This window comes from Macrotis lagotis, chromosome X (genome assembly GCF_037893015.1).
Source record: "Macrotis lagotis isolate mMagLag1 chromosome X, bilby.v1.9.chrom.fasta, whole genome shotgun sequence".
Taxonomy (NCBI): Eukaryota; Metazoa; Chordata; class Mammalia; order Peramelemorphia; family Peramelidae; genus Macrotis; species Macrotis lagotis.
Genome location: NC_133666.1, coordinates 292393249 through 292408528, shown reverse-complemented (window position 1 = coordinate 292408528; position 15280 = coordinate 292393249). Strand labels below are relative to the sequence as shown.

At 38.7% G+C, this 15280-nt stretch overlaps 1 protein-coding gene across 6 annotated transcripts in view; it reads right to left on the bottom strand.

Moving 5' to 3' along the window:
* The window catches only part of PDZD2 (PDZ domain containing 2), a 511304-nt gene that overhangs the window by 470627 nt on the left and 25397 nt on the right, over window positions 1-15280 (bottom strand). For 5 of the 6 annotated variants that reach the window (XM_074207985.1, XM_074207983.1, XM_074207981.1 and 2 more), the window contains exon 2: window positions 2802-2929. The exons of the other annotated variant lie outside the window; for it this stretch is intronic. The gene's annotated coding sequence lies outside the window, so the exon portion shown is untranslated. The remainder of the gene's footprint in view (window positions 1-2801; window positions 2930-15280) is intronic. 6 annotated transcript variants of the gene reach the window in all.

Sequence of the window (15280 nt, the reverse complement as noted above, 5' to 3'; positions counted from 1 at the left end):
ACTACCTAGGGTGAAAGATGAGAGAGTTTTTAATGGGATGCTGGGGGGCAGGGGATTGGGGTGGGAATGGAGGGCATGGCTTTCCATAAAGACCTTGGTCACCAGGGACATTGCCTCTTTATTCTTGCTCTTATCATAGTCAGATGAAGAATAGGGCATCTGGTTTTCAGCAGATGATAAGAATACCAATGAGCCAGTACCCTCTCCTGAGCCACGAAGGCATGTCACATGCAATGAGGGAAGGAAAAGCAGGAGCCATTTTCCTCCCAAATAACGCCTTCATGATAAGAAGGGTTTAATGGTCCCATAGTGAACACATCATTCATTTGAGAATCAAAACCACTTTATAAATATTGTCATAATTCTTTATAATAATAAACCTGAGAGCAAAAGATGGCTTCCCTAATAGCAAAGCTGCTATCCTGGAAATCAGAAGAGAGGAAAGAAGAAGGAATGGGGGGGAGTGAGGGAGTAGGAAGAAGAGAAGAAAAGGATAGGGACAAGAGGAGAAATAAAGGGGAAAGGAAGATAGAAGGAGGGAGCAGAGATGAGAAAAAAAGAAGGGGAAGAGGAGGAGGAGGGGAGGAGGAGGGGGAAGAAAAAGAAGAAAAAGAAAAGAGAAAAGAGGAGGAGGGGAAGGGAAAGAGAAGAAATAGGAAGAAGAGAAGAATGGAGGAAGAAGGAGGAAGGAGAAAGGGGAGGAGAAGAAGGATCCAGTATTATTCAGTCCCAGACTAGCCTCTAATGGTGCAGCATCCTCTGAAAAGTACCACACCATGCCTTGAGCTTCACATTGAAACAGCACAAATTATAATATATGAGGCATCATGGTACATTTACTGAAATCTCTGGGTTGGTGAGGTGAGGTGGGGGCAGGGAAAGGATTTTCAGACTGAACAAACCCTTCCCTCCTCTTGTCATAGGAGGCATTTCCAAACACAGCAGGGTCTGGCACCCTGTCAAGGATTTCAAGGGCAAGTCAGCATCATTTCCAGGGAGCAGCAAGTAATTAAACTCACTTGTCCAGGCGAGGCAATTGGCAGGCTCAGACTGTGGACCCACCAAAGTTTCCCTGAGTGGGTGCACAAACTCATTGAAGAAGGTGCTGCCTAAACAGGCAGGGGGGCAGAAGGCCCTAGGGGGGCAAAGCCAAATGTTCTAGCCATACCAGTGCAGTCAAACTTAAATCCCTCTCCTGCAATTTAAATCCATTTCTTCCTCTAGTTCTGTCCTCACAGGAAATGAAGAACAGCTGTTCCTCAGGAAATGTAGGTTTGATTCTATGTAAATCAAAAGCTTGGAGGTTTTAAGTGGCATCCAAACAAAGTTCAGAGATCATCTACAAAGCTCAGGGTGCATGTTCTGGTGCATGCTTCCTCTCTTTAGCAGATGGTTCTAGATCTTTTCTTTGGCCTGATCATTATTTTGATTTTCCTTAACCTCTTTATGTTGCAATGTCCAGGAAGCAAATGTTTGCCCATCTTTTAAACACCTGCTTCATCTTCATTTCCACCTCCCTAGGTCTAAGACAATTCTGGCTTGAGGTTAGAGAATCCAACTCAAATCAGCATGTAGCTTATTTTACAATCAAAGCTCTTTCCTTATTGTCCCCATTTCTTTCCCCTCCCCATTCTCATCCCTCCCCACAACAACTGGAATGTTAAAATCCAGATGTTTCCCCTCCTCTAAGGTAACTCGTCATCAAACAGAGTCAATAATACACTCAAGCTCTCACAATCTTTCCCACAATGAATAAATCATCAGAGGGCTTTTTTCATTACCTTAATACTTCAGGATCTCAAAGTATTCTGTCTTAAAGCATTTTTAGGTTCATGGCTCCTGTGTAAGATGATTAAAAAACTAAGTAAAATAGAGACAATATATAGGTTCTTATAGTATCATAAATTCTGAGTTAAAAGTTTTCATGGGGGCTATCTTCAATCCCATCATTTTGTGACTGAAGAAACCATAAACCTTAAAGAAGCAAGAGAAATTGTTGAAGGTCATCCAAGTAGTGATATGGCAGAAGTAAAATTTGAACCCAGGCCCTCTGACTCCAAAACTGACTTATTTTTCATTGACCTTCACTGCCTACCAAGAAGCAACTCCTCAGGACTACAACTAATGGAAGGATTTAATTCATCACTGATGGTTATTTAGTTTATGATGCTAAACAGTCAATCTGAGCATGGGATTCTCTACTAAAATAATCTAAGCCTCAGCAGCCGTCACCAACAGCCAGGTCCACATAACCATCACCCCAAAGATTAATGTCCTCTCCAATGCCTGTCTACAAAGAGAAGATGCAGTCTGATATCTATTCTCAAGGAAACCTCAATTTTCAAAAAAGGCATTTCCTCCAATATAAATTACCTTACACACCTTAAAAATATTTTTCTTTCCCCAAAAAACCCAAACACCTCCAACAAGTCCCTATGGATACTCCAGTTAGCTCAGAGAAAAAAAGATCTAGTAAAACATTTTAATAGGAAAAGAACATTGGTCAATCTCAATATTCTACTTCTCTCTCCTCCTCCCCCTCTCGCCTTCTCTCTCACCCCTTCTCTCTTCTCTCTCTCTCTCTCTCTCTCTCCATTCACTTCCTCTCTCCCCTCTTTCCTCTATTTTCTTTCTCTCCCTCTTTTTTCCTCAGATTCTAACTTAGAACCATCAGAATCCTCTCTTCTCCATAACTAGAAAGGTCAGTTCCCAATGCACAACATTAACAGGTGGAGACTTCATCAATGTGAGAAATCCTGCTGCTCACCCACAATATAAGTTAAGAAGAAAATGCAACTTACCTCCCAAACCAAAAAACATATGGTCCATCACCCTTGTTCCAACTTGGCCTGATGAACTCCTACTAAAGCCAAAAAGGGTTCTCAACACAAAGCAACCAATTCTGAGCACAAGCAGCCTAGTGTAGGACCTACGAGAGGAAAACAAATTGTCTGTCAGCCTTTCCAGTTACCCAGTTTTTCCTGGGCATGGCAAGAATACACAGTACGTTCCCAGCACTTGGAGATTTCAAAGAACCCAACAATCACTCATTAGCTCATCCGCCCAACATCCTGCACAGTTGGATGCTCCTGGACCACTTTCAATTTTGGTCAAAATGTTTTTTCCCAAGCAAAGTGCTTTGCTATTGTAAACAGGCTTTCTTTTTCCTGTGAGCTGTCCTGACTGTTTTAGGCCATGGGGATAGGGTCAAAGACTTCAATGGTCTCAAGCTAATGAGACAGAAAGCAGTGGCTACAACATAGGCATAGAACACTTCTCTTTTAATGATAGAACAAAAAGATCCTAGAGATGTTAGTTGAGCTCCAAGATCACTCAGCAAGTCAGTTGGTAGTGTGAGTTAGACATAAACCTTGGACTGTTCCTCTCATAAAACTAGTACTAGAGGCAATAGTTCCCACTTGCTCCCCTCAATGGAGAAGTCACACATTTTTGACAAAGTTCCATATTTTCATTCATTCCATACCCCTCACCAATAATGCCTGTCCATTTAGCAACTAAAATCCTATTGGTACATCAAGGACCTGTTTAAGTACCATTTTTTCTAAGGAATATTACCTGAAAATCTTTCCTGATTATTTTCAGACGACAATGACAGCTCTGTTCTCTGAACTTGACAATGATCATCTGTCTGCATATGCCCAATGTAGTATATACTCAATTATCACTTGCCAATGAGAAGCAACATGGCATAGTATAAAGAGTAATACATGTAATGTTAATATGGCTCATATTTTGTCATACTCTGATGCTTACTGACACTGAGACACTGGATAAGTCATTTGCCCTTTGAAATTCAGTTTTCTGAAAAAGAAGGCTTGGCATCAAGAAAATGCTTTGTAAAGTTTAAAGTCCTAGAGAAATTTGAATTACTGATACTAATATTAAAGATAAGGAAACTGAGTATTTGCACAGTTATGATTGCCCAGGATCCTAGAGCTTGTTAGTGGTTTATTGTCTGATGCCACAAATCCAGACACAGGAAAGAAGTATAACACAACACCAGAACTCCTTTCCATCTTGCCTTATATATTCACATAGAGTCCATCCCTCATTTTACAAATGAGGAAACTGAGATATGAGGCAGTTAAACAACTTGGCCAAGATCATTCAGAGGCAGAATATGAACTTAGATTCTCTGACTTGAAAGCTCCAGTTCTCTTTCCATTGGCTTCATATAGGACTTTATGGAAACAGGATATGCGAGCCTGGGGGTCTGCCATTGCTTATGATCCACCTATCTCACCTCCAGGAATGCAATGCATATGTTAAAATAGCTACAAAAGAAATACAAATACACATGCAAATATTCATTTTTTAAGGCTCCGAGGAGCTGATATAATTGCCTTGTAAGCAGGTTGAGAATTGAGGATGATTATTTTTGTGGATCCTTCTTCAGCCTCTACGTCATGGAGAGTTGAATTTGCTTATGTTAATATGACTCATGCTTTGTTTGTGATACATTGTGATCAATCATTTTATAAGTTTTAAACTGACAATTCCCAAGGGAAAGAGATAACTTTAGTTGTGTGAAATGAGCACTAGATTTGGAATCAAGAAGGGTCTTGGGTTCAAATTCTGACTTTCTTATGGATTATGGACAAGTCACAACCTTTCTCAGCCTCAGTTTCCTTTTTTTAATTTTTTGCAAATGGGGTTAAAGTGACTTGCCCAAGGCCACAGAGCTAGGTAATTATTAAGTGTCTGAGGTCGGATTTGAACTCAAGTACTCCTGACTTCAGGGTCTGTGTTCTAATCCACTGCCACCTAGCCTCCCCCACCTCAGTTTCCTTACCTGTAAAATTAAGGCATTGACACAATGGTGTCAAATTCAAATAGAAAGGGGACCTGTAGCTGTGGAGTTTGAACAAAGTTCAAGGACTATTCCCTTTAATTTAGAAAAAAACATATCTTATTGTCTGATCTTAGATCTTAGTATCTTAGAATTCTTGTCTCTTCTCTAAGGATATGATTTCTCTCTCATCACACCCAATTTGGATTAAGGTACAACATGGAAACAAAGTAAAGACTGACAGATTGCTTTCTGTGGGGGGGGAGGGAAATAAGATTGGGGGGAAAATTGTAAAACTCAAATATCTTTAATAAAAATTAATTAAAAAAAAAAAGAAAGGGGACCTGTAAACCATGCTTAAGGATCCTTATCAGTGGCATAAAAAAACCACACATCTATGTTTCACTATATTTTAATTTGCTAAATATTTTCCAATTACATTTTAATCTAGTTCCCATATTATTATTGTTTGGTCTTCATTCTCAAAGAAGACCATAACATCAGGGGAGGCAATATCATGACATGCATATGAATTGGATTTGAATGAGTAGGTGCTGGGCTAAGTCACCAACCTCCCTTTCTCCTCTAGAGCCAAGTGGGTCCAATGGCCAGATATGAATCAAGACAACTGGAGATGGGCTAGAACAACTAGCAAGTGGGGTTAAGTGACTTGCCCAAGTTCACAAAGGTAATAAGTGTTGAGTGTCTGAGGCTGGATTTGAACACTGATCCTCCTGACCCCAGAGTCAGTACTCTTTCCACTGTACTACCTAAAAGGAAATCAGACTAAAGGCTTCATGTTTGATATCTCTGGTCTAAATGACATTATGTAGGAAGGGCTTACTAAATACTTGCTGATTGGTCTCCAAGTTGGTCTTCCTGGTCTTCCTTCTAACTTTGGATTCTATATCTATACAGAGAGTGTCTCTAACAACTAGCACAGCACTTAATATATTATAGGTGCTTTTAAAATGCTTTTAGATTGAAAAGCTATTATTAATTTTCTTTTTTTCTTTTGTAAATTTTTTATATATCCCAGACAATTTCTATCTTCCCTGTTCCTGAACCCACAATTCCTCATGGAACCTTTCCTGGTTTAAAAAAAAAAAAGGAAAAAGTTAAGCACCATCTGACAATGTTTGCAACACTCTTCACAGAGTTCTCCCAAAGCATTCCTTAATGGTGGCAATAAGTATAATGGCAATGATGACAAAGTGTTTTTAAGGCCTTGGTATTTTGGGAAAATCAAACAAAGGAAATTGATGTGCACTACTAGTTGGGTTAGTGGAGTATAGGCAGACATTTTCTAACTGACATGAGACCAAATATTCACAGCAGCGTTTTTATGACAGCAAAGAACTGGAAACAATGTAAGAGTCAATTGATTGGGAAATTTTTACATAATGTGAAGTGCCTGAATATCAAAAATATTATTCAGCCATAGGAAACTACCAAAATGAGAGAGTCAAAGAAACATAGGAACACCTTATTTTCCAATTTTCTATTTTTATTAAGAATTTGATGAATGATCATGAATATTTCCATATACTAAGAAGAACTTTAAAAAGAGAAATATACGGTAATATTTATACAAACTAAACCAGAGTGAAATAAGCAGAACCAAGAGGGGAGGAGAAGAGCATCATACATAACAAAAACAGAAAGAACAATAAACTGAAGCTCTATAATTATAATGATCAAGTTTGTTCTCTAGAGAAAAGAGAAAATGCATCTCTTTCCATTCACTGGAGAGATTGAGGAGAAGAGGAGTGTGGTATTTGGGATATGCTGTCCGACAGTCCATGTGTCAATTGCTTTTATTGAACTGTCTTGGTTTTGTTTCTTTTGTTTTGGGTTTTTTTTATCTTTGTTAAAGGGGAAGGTTCCTCAGGGTTGAAAAGAAGGGAATATTCAAAAAAAGAATGTGGTATAAAAACAAAAGGGAGTCATGCAACTGGGGAAAAAAAGACCATAGGATTCCATTCAAATAAAGAACATAGAGAAATACAATCTTATTTCTGCCTTCCTAGAATATCTGAGTTTTACTCTCACCCCTAAGATTGAATAGTTACATGAATCTCAGGCAAGTACTGAATCCCTCTAGACCTCAGTTTCTTCATTTTTAAAGTGAAAAGTCTGGACTCTATAATCTTTAGTCCTTCCAGTTTTAAGTCTAGGATTCTATGAGAAAATAACAGGAGTTCTAGCTATGAATCAAGAAGAGCAGGTGGGTACTGAATACTTATATAATTTTGTGAATGGTGTGGAATATCAGGGACATTTTACTTGGAGAATGGAAATTCCTGAAGGGCATTGAATATCCTCAATTTTAAATCTCCAGTGCCTATCATAATGCCATTCATAAAGTATATACTTAAAAATTGCTTCTGGGATTGAATTGAATTAAATCAGGTTGACAGTCAAGAAACCCTGGTTCTTGTTCTACTTCAGTCCCAATTGGCTGAGTGGTTGTCTTTGCACAAGAAACTTAGTTCCTTCCAGCTTCAGTTCCCTCATCTATAAAATGAACAGGTGACATTAATTGGAGAATGACTGAAACAATAATAGCATACGAATATTATAGCATATTATCGTTCTTTAACAAATGACGAAAGAAATGGTTTCAGAGAAACCTGGAAAGACTCAAACACCTTAATGCAAAGAGAGAAGTGAGCAGAACCAGAAGAATAATGTATACTGTAGCTTAAACCCTAAAAATTTTGTATAGTTTTGAAAGATCAATTCCAGAGGAGAGATAGTGAAGAATGCTACCTACCTCCTGATAGAGAGGAGATGGTGCAGAATGAGACACATTCTAGGACGTGGTCAATATGGGAATTTGATCTAATTGCCTCCACTTCCCTCCCCGTTCCCATCAAATTAATTAATTAAATGAATGAGCTGAGACTTGAAGATCTTTATGAGCTTTTCTGGCACTATCTTCTTATCATGATCTTTCCAACCTTAATGTTTGATGATTCCATGATCTGGCAGAAATCTGAAGTGATTATCTGATCCAGAGCCCTGCCTTCAAGATAAACATTAAGTCATTCAAGACAGATGGATTGTTTAAGATATTTGATTTTGTTCTGTTTTGTTTTTAAGATAAACGACCAAGGATGTATTTTTTACCATTTTACTTCAGCTACTCATGGATCTCATTGAAAAAGAAAATTTCCTCTGGGAATTTCTGGAGCATTTTGATTTGCTTTCTTCCTCCAGTTTGAATGTCTGCATTCAAACAAGACTGAACTTTTAAAAGTTCATCTGCTTCCCAACACACATTCCCCTCTTGGGTCATTGTTGTCTATTTGTGACATTTGGAACAGCAGGACAACAAGACTTTCAAGTCCAAATTGTTCTCATCATGCAAATGGGTCCCATAATAATAAAAGAAAAAAGAAAAGATTCAGAGGATTTATGAGCAGAAGGGTTTTTAATGAGCTAGATCAAGAGTATTCCAGGAAATAGAGTTGCTCTAAAATAGTAAAAAATAAAAAATATCAAAAAAGGGCAAATGCTTTCTCCCAAAGTTAGGATACTTTTATAAACTTGATTCATTATATTTTCCAGGAGGTGGACAGCATCATGATTCAGTCAGAACATCAGAAAGTCGTTTATGCATACCATCCAATTTCCATATGGTTCATTCCAAACTCTAGAGAGCAAACAAAATGTGTTGCTATAACAAATTCCTCTTGGTTAACAAACAAAATAACAACAATAATAATGCATATTTATATAAAGCCTGGAGCAGGTAATAAAAGTATGATTATGCTCACTTTTGAATTGAAGCTCAGCAACAGTGACTTTTTTGTGGTCACATAACTTGTAAATGCCCTGAGTTGGGATTTCAACTCAGGGCTTCTAGCTCTAAGTCCTTGTGCTCTTTCCACTATGCCCCCTATTGTTCCAAAAATCAAATTATTATAAAAATCAATCAACAATGTTTTAAGCACTGAGAATACAAGAACAAAGTGAAATAGTCCCTGACCTCAGGGAGATTACATGCTAATGGGGAGACAACATGAGCATATAAGTATACATATGATATACACAAAATATACATAAAGTGGTTTGAGAAGGAATGAAGTAGTGGCTGGAGAAAGCAGGAAGGCTTCCTGTAGAAGGTAATCCTTGGGCTGAATCATGAGGGAAAACAGGAATTACAAAAGGCAGAGAAATAAGGAGGAAATGCATTGCAGGCATTGAAGACTGACAGAGCAAAAGGAAGAGAAGTAGAATATCACTTGTGGGAACCAGAAAGATGGACTAGTGGATAAATTTTTGTAGCCTCACTTACTAAAATAATAAAAATAGAAGAAATTGGTCAGTCAGGAAAATTTACTTTTTCTCTAGAATTTCTTTCTCTTTTTAAAAGCTATATTTACCAATTTTCCAAAATGGCAGACCAAGTTACTGACCTCAATTTTTCTGAGAGTTTGAGTGAAGATGGTGATGACACAATGATGGGGGGTCTAGTGATAACTAGGCCCTAATTCTTATGTGGGGAGCAGGGAGGATGGCAGGAAGAAACTCTCTTAAATGATAAAGAAAGATGATTAGCAGTCATTTAAAATCAGATCCAGGGCCATCTTGGAGATACAGATGACCCTTGTGGCAGAATGAATAAAGAGCCATATTGGGAGTCAAGATGACTTGGGTCTTAGCTCAACCAGCTGTTTGGTCCCAGGCAAGCCATTTGACCTGTTTCTTCATCTACAAAACAAAGATAATAGAAACTACCTCATAGAATTGTGTGTGAATGAAATGAAGTAATTTATGAAAATTACTTTTGTTCACCTTAAAGTACTTTATAAAGGGGCAGTTAGGTAGTTCAGGGGATAGAGTGCCAGGACTAGAGTCAGGAAGATTCATCTTCCCGAGTTTAAATCTGACCTCAGACACTCACTAGTGACACTATGGCAAGTCACTTAACCCATTTGCCTCAGTTTTCTCATCTGTAAAATGAGATGGAGAAGAAAGTGGCAAACCACTCTAGTATCTTTGCCAAGAAAACCCCAAATGAGGTCACAATGAGTCGGATTCAAATGAAATGATTCAATCACTATCACAACCGTTACCACCACCAAACAACAACTACTAGTGCTGGTAAATGTTTAACAACTGAGTTCTCAAAAAAAAAGTATGCATACATACTTTTAAGTTTAACCTGCATTATTAAAATTTATAAATCTAGTCAATCAATAAAACAATCAAGTCCTGCTTTGAAATGACTGCCAATTTCTAAGATAGGAATGAATGCTCACAGCAAAAATTTAACAACTAATTCTCTTAAATCAGAGCTAGCTCCAGCATATCCCTACATATTATTTCATTTGATAGTCATTGTAGACTTGCTAAGGGTTTATACATTAAGGCACAGGGCAGTTAGGTTGCTCAATGGATAGAGGGCTGGGCTGAGGTTAGGAAGACCCATCTTCCTGAGTTCAAATCTGGCCTTAGATACTTACTAGCTCTGTGACAATAGGGACATACTTAACCCTATTGGCCTCAGTTTCCTTATCTGTAAATTGAGCTGGAAAAGGAAATGTCAAACTGCTGCAGTGTCTTTCCCAAATGGGGGCCAAAGAATTGGACACAACTGAAACAACCCAACAACACTATAAATGTGAGTTTATTCTTACAAATAAACTTATTCTTATGTTTAGGTCTTTGGTAGAGGTGACCTATGACTTTAGAATTCATAGTATCTAAAGTTGGAAGTGACCTTAGAAGTCATAAGGCTTTCTTTCCATAGTTTAACAGCAATAGATCTGAACCTATAGTTAGAATTTTTTTAGGTTTTTTGCAAGGCAAACGGGGTTAAGTGGCTTGCCCAAGGCCACACAACTAGGTAATTATTAAGTGTCTGAGACCGTATTTGAACCCAGGTACTCCTGACTCCAGGGCCGGTGCTTTATCCACTACGCCACCTAGCCACCCCTGAACCTATAGTTAGAAGACCACAAGTTAGAAGTTTTAATCCTCTACTCATTTCCTAGCTATATGACCATGGGTAGGATGCTAATTTCTCTGAACCTCAGTTTCTTCAAGTAAGTGAAGAAAATTTCTAAAGTACTTTCTAGTTCGGAATCTAAGGTTCTATAAAAAATCCAAGGGGTAACATGCCCAAGGTCACATAGGCAGTTCAACCACAGATTCAAACCCAGATCCTCCACCTCCAAATGCTCTCATACTGTACTGAATATGCTGGGAACAGCTATGGACCTCCAGGAAAGGAGCCACTTCATCTGACTCCTCTGCCCTATATTCTATCCTGGACTCTCCATCCCTGGACTTCCTCTATGTGTCTTCCAGAGTATCACCTTACACTCTGGTCTAGAGAAGAAAGCACCTGGGATTTACATCTGGTGACCAGAAGACAGAATCTCAGAGAGGACAGGCTGAGTTAGTCCAGCTTCCCTTCTAAACCTTTATACTTTTGGCAAGTTTTTTCTAAGTAAAAAGCTTACAGAGCTATTTTTAGGCTAATTTCTCAAACTATAAACAGTGAAAGCAGCAAATGCAGGCTCAGCAAAGTTCATTCCATGTGTGAACTTGTCCTGCTCATCTCCAAAGGCAGTTTCCTTAAGATCATTAAAAATCATCATTTCCCTAAAAAAAACCCTAAAAACATCATTTGTTTAAAAAAGCCTTCAATTAATATTTTAATAAATGTGACAAATTTGACTCAGAAACATGTTCATTTCTTACCTATGAGATTCTGAAGCATTGTTTTCTTCATAAATACATTGTAATAGAAATATTCCTTCTACTGTTGACCTACCCACAGAAAATTATAAATAATCTTCTGTAGTGCTTAAAAGACTATTGAAAATACCTAGATCTGATTGACCTCAGGATTCAATTCAACAAATACTAATAAAGCACCTTCTTCCTTCAAGGAACCATTCTAGGGATACAAGAGGAAAATGTTTCATAGGCTTAAGCATTTTAGATTCCACTGATGGGTTAAAGTTGTTGTTTGTCCTTTGTTTTCAAAGAAGTACAGTAACATCATGAGTTGATGTCTGCTTGACTTGGGGTGAATTGGATATAAGTGAAGCAGTTACACAAATGCATCAGCCTCATTCACTCTTCCAGAGTCATACAAGACAAAAAATCAGGACTGAAGATGGCTCTGCATGCAATAGATGACCTGGGTGTCTTTAATGTCTGACCAAGCTCTAAGTTCTCCACAGTGGCAGCTTCGGCTGCCTTTCATAGCCATTGGAATGAATTATTTTTATCCACCCAATCCACCAGGGAAAGTCTTCATATGCTTGAGAAAGACACCCCCCCACACACAACTCACTGACATGTTTTAAGTCTCATAGCTCAGGCTATGAGAGAGCCTATTTGCCAAAAACATTTTATTGAAATATTTGGAGCCACTGGTATGAGTTAAGTGCCAGATGGATACAAAATATGGATAAGCAGTTCTAAAGCTCAACAAGCCCTAACATCAGAGGTACTAGTACTCCCTGAGCACCCCATACATAGTAGTGGGGTAGAATGGAAAGAAGAGTGAATTTGGAGTTGGAGGATCTGAAGTGAAATTCTTACTACCTGTATGAGGTCACAACCTCTCAAGACCTTAGATTTATCAACTGTAAAATGATATTTATGGTCTCTTCCAGCCTTATATCTAGTGATCCCTTAAATAAATAAAAGCTTATTCAAGAAGAGAGTGAATAACAACAAGGAAGAGAATGAGAAGACTTCAAAGAAGATCACAAGTTAGAAGTTTTAATCCTCAGCTCATTTCCTAGTTGTGACCATGGACAGGTTGATAATTTCTCTGAACCTCAGTTTCTTCAAGTAAGTGAAGAAAATTTCTAAAGTACTTTCTTTTACTTATTTATTTTTTTAATTTATACATTACTAAAATATTCTTGTTTAAGAGTAAACATAATACCTACTCCCCCACAAAAATACAAAACTTCATCAGAAATAAAGTAAAAGAAAGGGGAGGAAAAAAAATGTGTTTCAGTCTGTGTTCTGATACCATCATCTCTGTCGTGGGTGGATCACATTCTTTACCATAAGTCCATCAGAGAAGTTACTTCCATATTTTTCCATAGTTGCTATTGCTTATTGTAATTCCCTCCATCCATTCCTCCCCACTACCATGTATTATATTTTCTCTCTCATTTCACTCTCTCTTCTAAAATGTGCTGAAGGGTAGCTGAGTGGTGCAGAGGACAAAGCACTGACCCTGGGGCCAAGAGGCCCCAAGCCCACATACCACCCCAGAGACCCAGCAACCACTCAATCCCATGGTCCCAGACAGGCCACCCAATCCCAGCACCTTGTAAAATGTAAAAAAGAAAATGTGTTATATCTGACTATTCTCTCCTATGATCTACCCCCCCCATCACCCACATCCCCCCCTTCCCTGTCCCTCTTCTCCCCTTTTTACTCTAGATGTCTATACCCTATTGAGTATGTATGCTGTTTCCTCTCTGAGCCATTTCTGATGAGAGTGAAGGTTCCCTTACTCTCCTTCACCTTCCCTCCTTCCATATCATTGCAAAAGATCATAGCAAAAAAAATATCTTTTATATGAAATATCTTAGCCTATTCCACCTCTCCTTTCTCTTACTCCCAATACATTTCCCTTTTAGTCACTGGCTCCATTTTTGCAATATATGATATCTTCAAATTCAGCTCTCTCCTCTGCTTCATCTATAAAAGCTCCTTCTACCTGCTCTATTAAATGAGAAGATTCATAGGAGTATTATCAGTATCATTTTTCTATGCAGGAATACATGCAGTTCATCATAATTAAGTCCCTCATAATTTACCCTTCTCCACTCTCTATGTTTCACCTGAGTCCTGTATTTGAAGGTCAAACTTTCTGTTCAGCTCTGATCATTCCAACAGCAACATTTGAAATTCCAGTTTCATTTCATTGAAAGTCCAGGGGAGGGGGTGGCTAGGTGTCACAGTGGATAAAGCACCAGCCCTGGAGTCAAGAGTACCTGGGTTCAAATCTGGTCTCAGACACTTAATAATTATCTAGCTGTGTGGCCTTGAGCAAGCCCCTTAACCCCATTTGCCTTGCAAAAAAAAAAAAAAACCTAAAAAAAACCAAAACAGAAAGTCCATCTTTTTCCCCTGGAAGAGGATGTTCAGTTTTGCTGGGTAGTTGATTCTTGGTTGCATTCCAGGCTCTTTTGCCTTCCGGAATTTTATATTCCAAGCCCTACAAGCCCTTAATGTTGTTGCTGCAAAGTCCTGTGTGATCCTGACTGCAACTCCATATTTGAACTGTGTCCTTCTGGCTGCTTGTAATATTTTCTCTTTGACTTGGGAGTTCTGGAACTTGGCTTTAATATTCTTGGGGGGGTTGTTTTTTTTAATCTCTTTCTGGGGGAGATCAGTGGATTCTCTCAATTTCTAGTTTGCCCTATGCTTCTGGGATATCAGAGCAATTTTCCTGTAGGAATTCTTTAAAAATAAGGTCAAGCCTCTTTTCCTGATCATGACTTTCAGGTATCCCAATAATTTTTAAATTATCTTTCCTGAATCTGTTTTCCAGATCAGTTGCTTTTTTCATTGAGATGCTTCACATTTTCTTCTAATATTTCATTTTTTTGGTGTTGAAGTATTGTGTCTTGATTTCTTGCTGTCATCAGCTTCCTTTAGTCCCATTCTAGATCTGAAGGATTTGTTTTCCTCAGAGAGCTTTCTTATCTCCTTTTCCATCTGGCCAATTCTGCTTTTTAAAGCATTCTTCTCCTCAATAACTTTTTGAACTGTTTTATCTATTTGACCTAAGCTGGTTTTTAACATGTTATTTTCTTCAGCATTTTTTGGATCTCCTTGACTAAGTTGCTGGCTTTGTTTTCATGTTTTTCCTGCATCTCTCTCATTTCTTTTCTCAATTTTTCTTCTATCTTCCTTACTTGATTTTCAAAATCTTTTTTGAGCTCTCTCATAGCCTGAGCCCAATTTCTATATTTCTTGGAGTCTTTAGATGCAGAAGCTTGGACTTCCTCATCTTCAGATTGAGTATTTTGATCCTCCTTAGGATCTTAGACAAGTATTTGTTAATGATCCGGTTCCTTTTTTTTTTTTTTTTCTGTTTACTCATTTCCCTAGCCTATGCCTGGTTTGGGGTGCTTCCTGAGCTTTTGAGTTTTATTGGGACACCCCCACAAGGACTTCAGTGTGTGAGGGGCTCTGAATGATCTCCTGGTCTGTGAATGACCACAAGCGCACCCCTCTGGCACAGGGCTGGGGGGGGGGGGTCCCTGTTCTATGAGGTGCTTAGACTGTGATCAGGATCTGAAATTGGTCAGAGCCCCAGAGTCCTGTTCCAGGGACAAAGGACAGACCTCAGAAGTCTCCCTTCACTCCCTTACCTTTGGTGGGCTGAGCACTCAGGGTGCAGCTGCCTGGAGGCTCCTGCTGGCCGGCTACACCAGCCTGCTTCTGTTTCCTGGATCTGGGCTGCTGCGG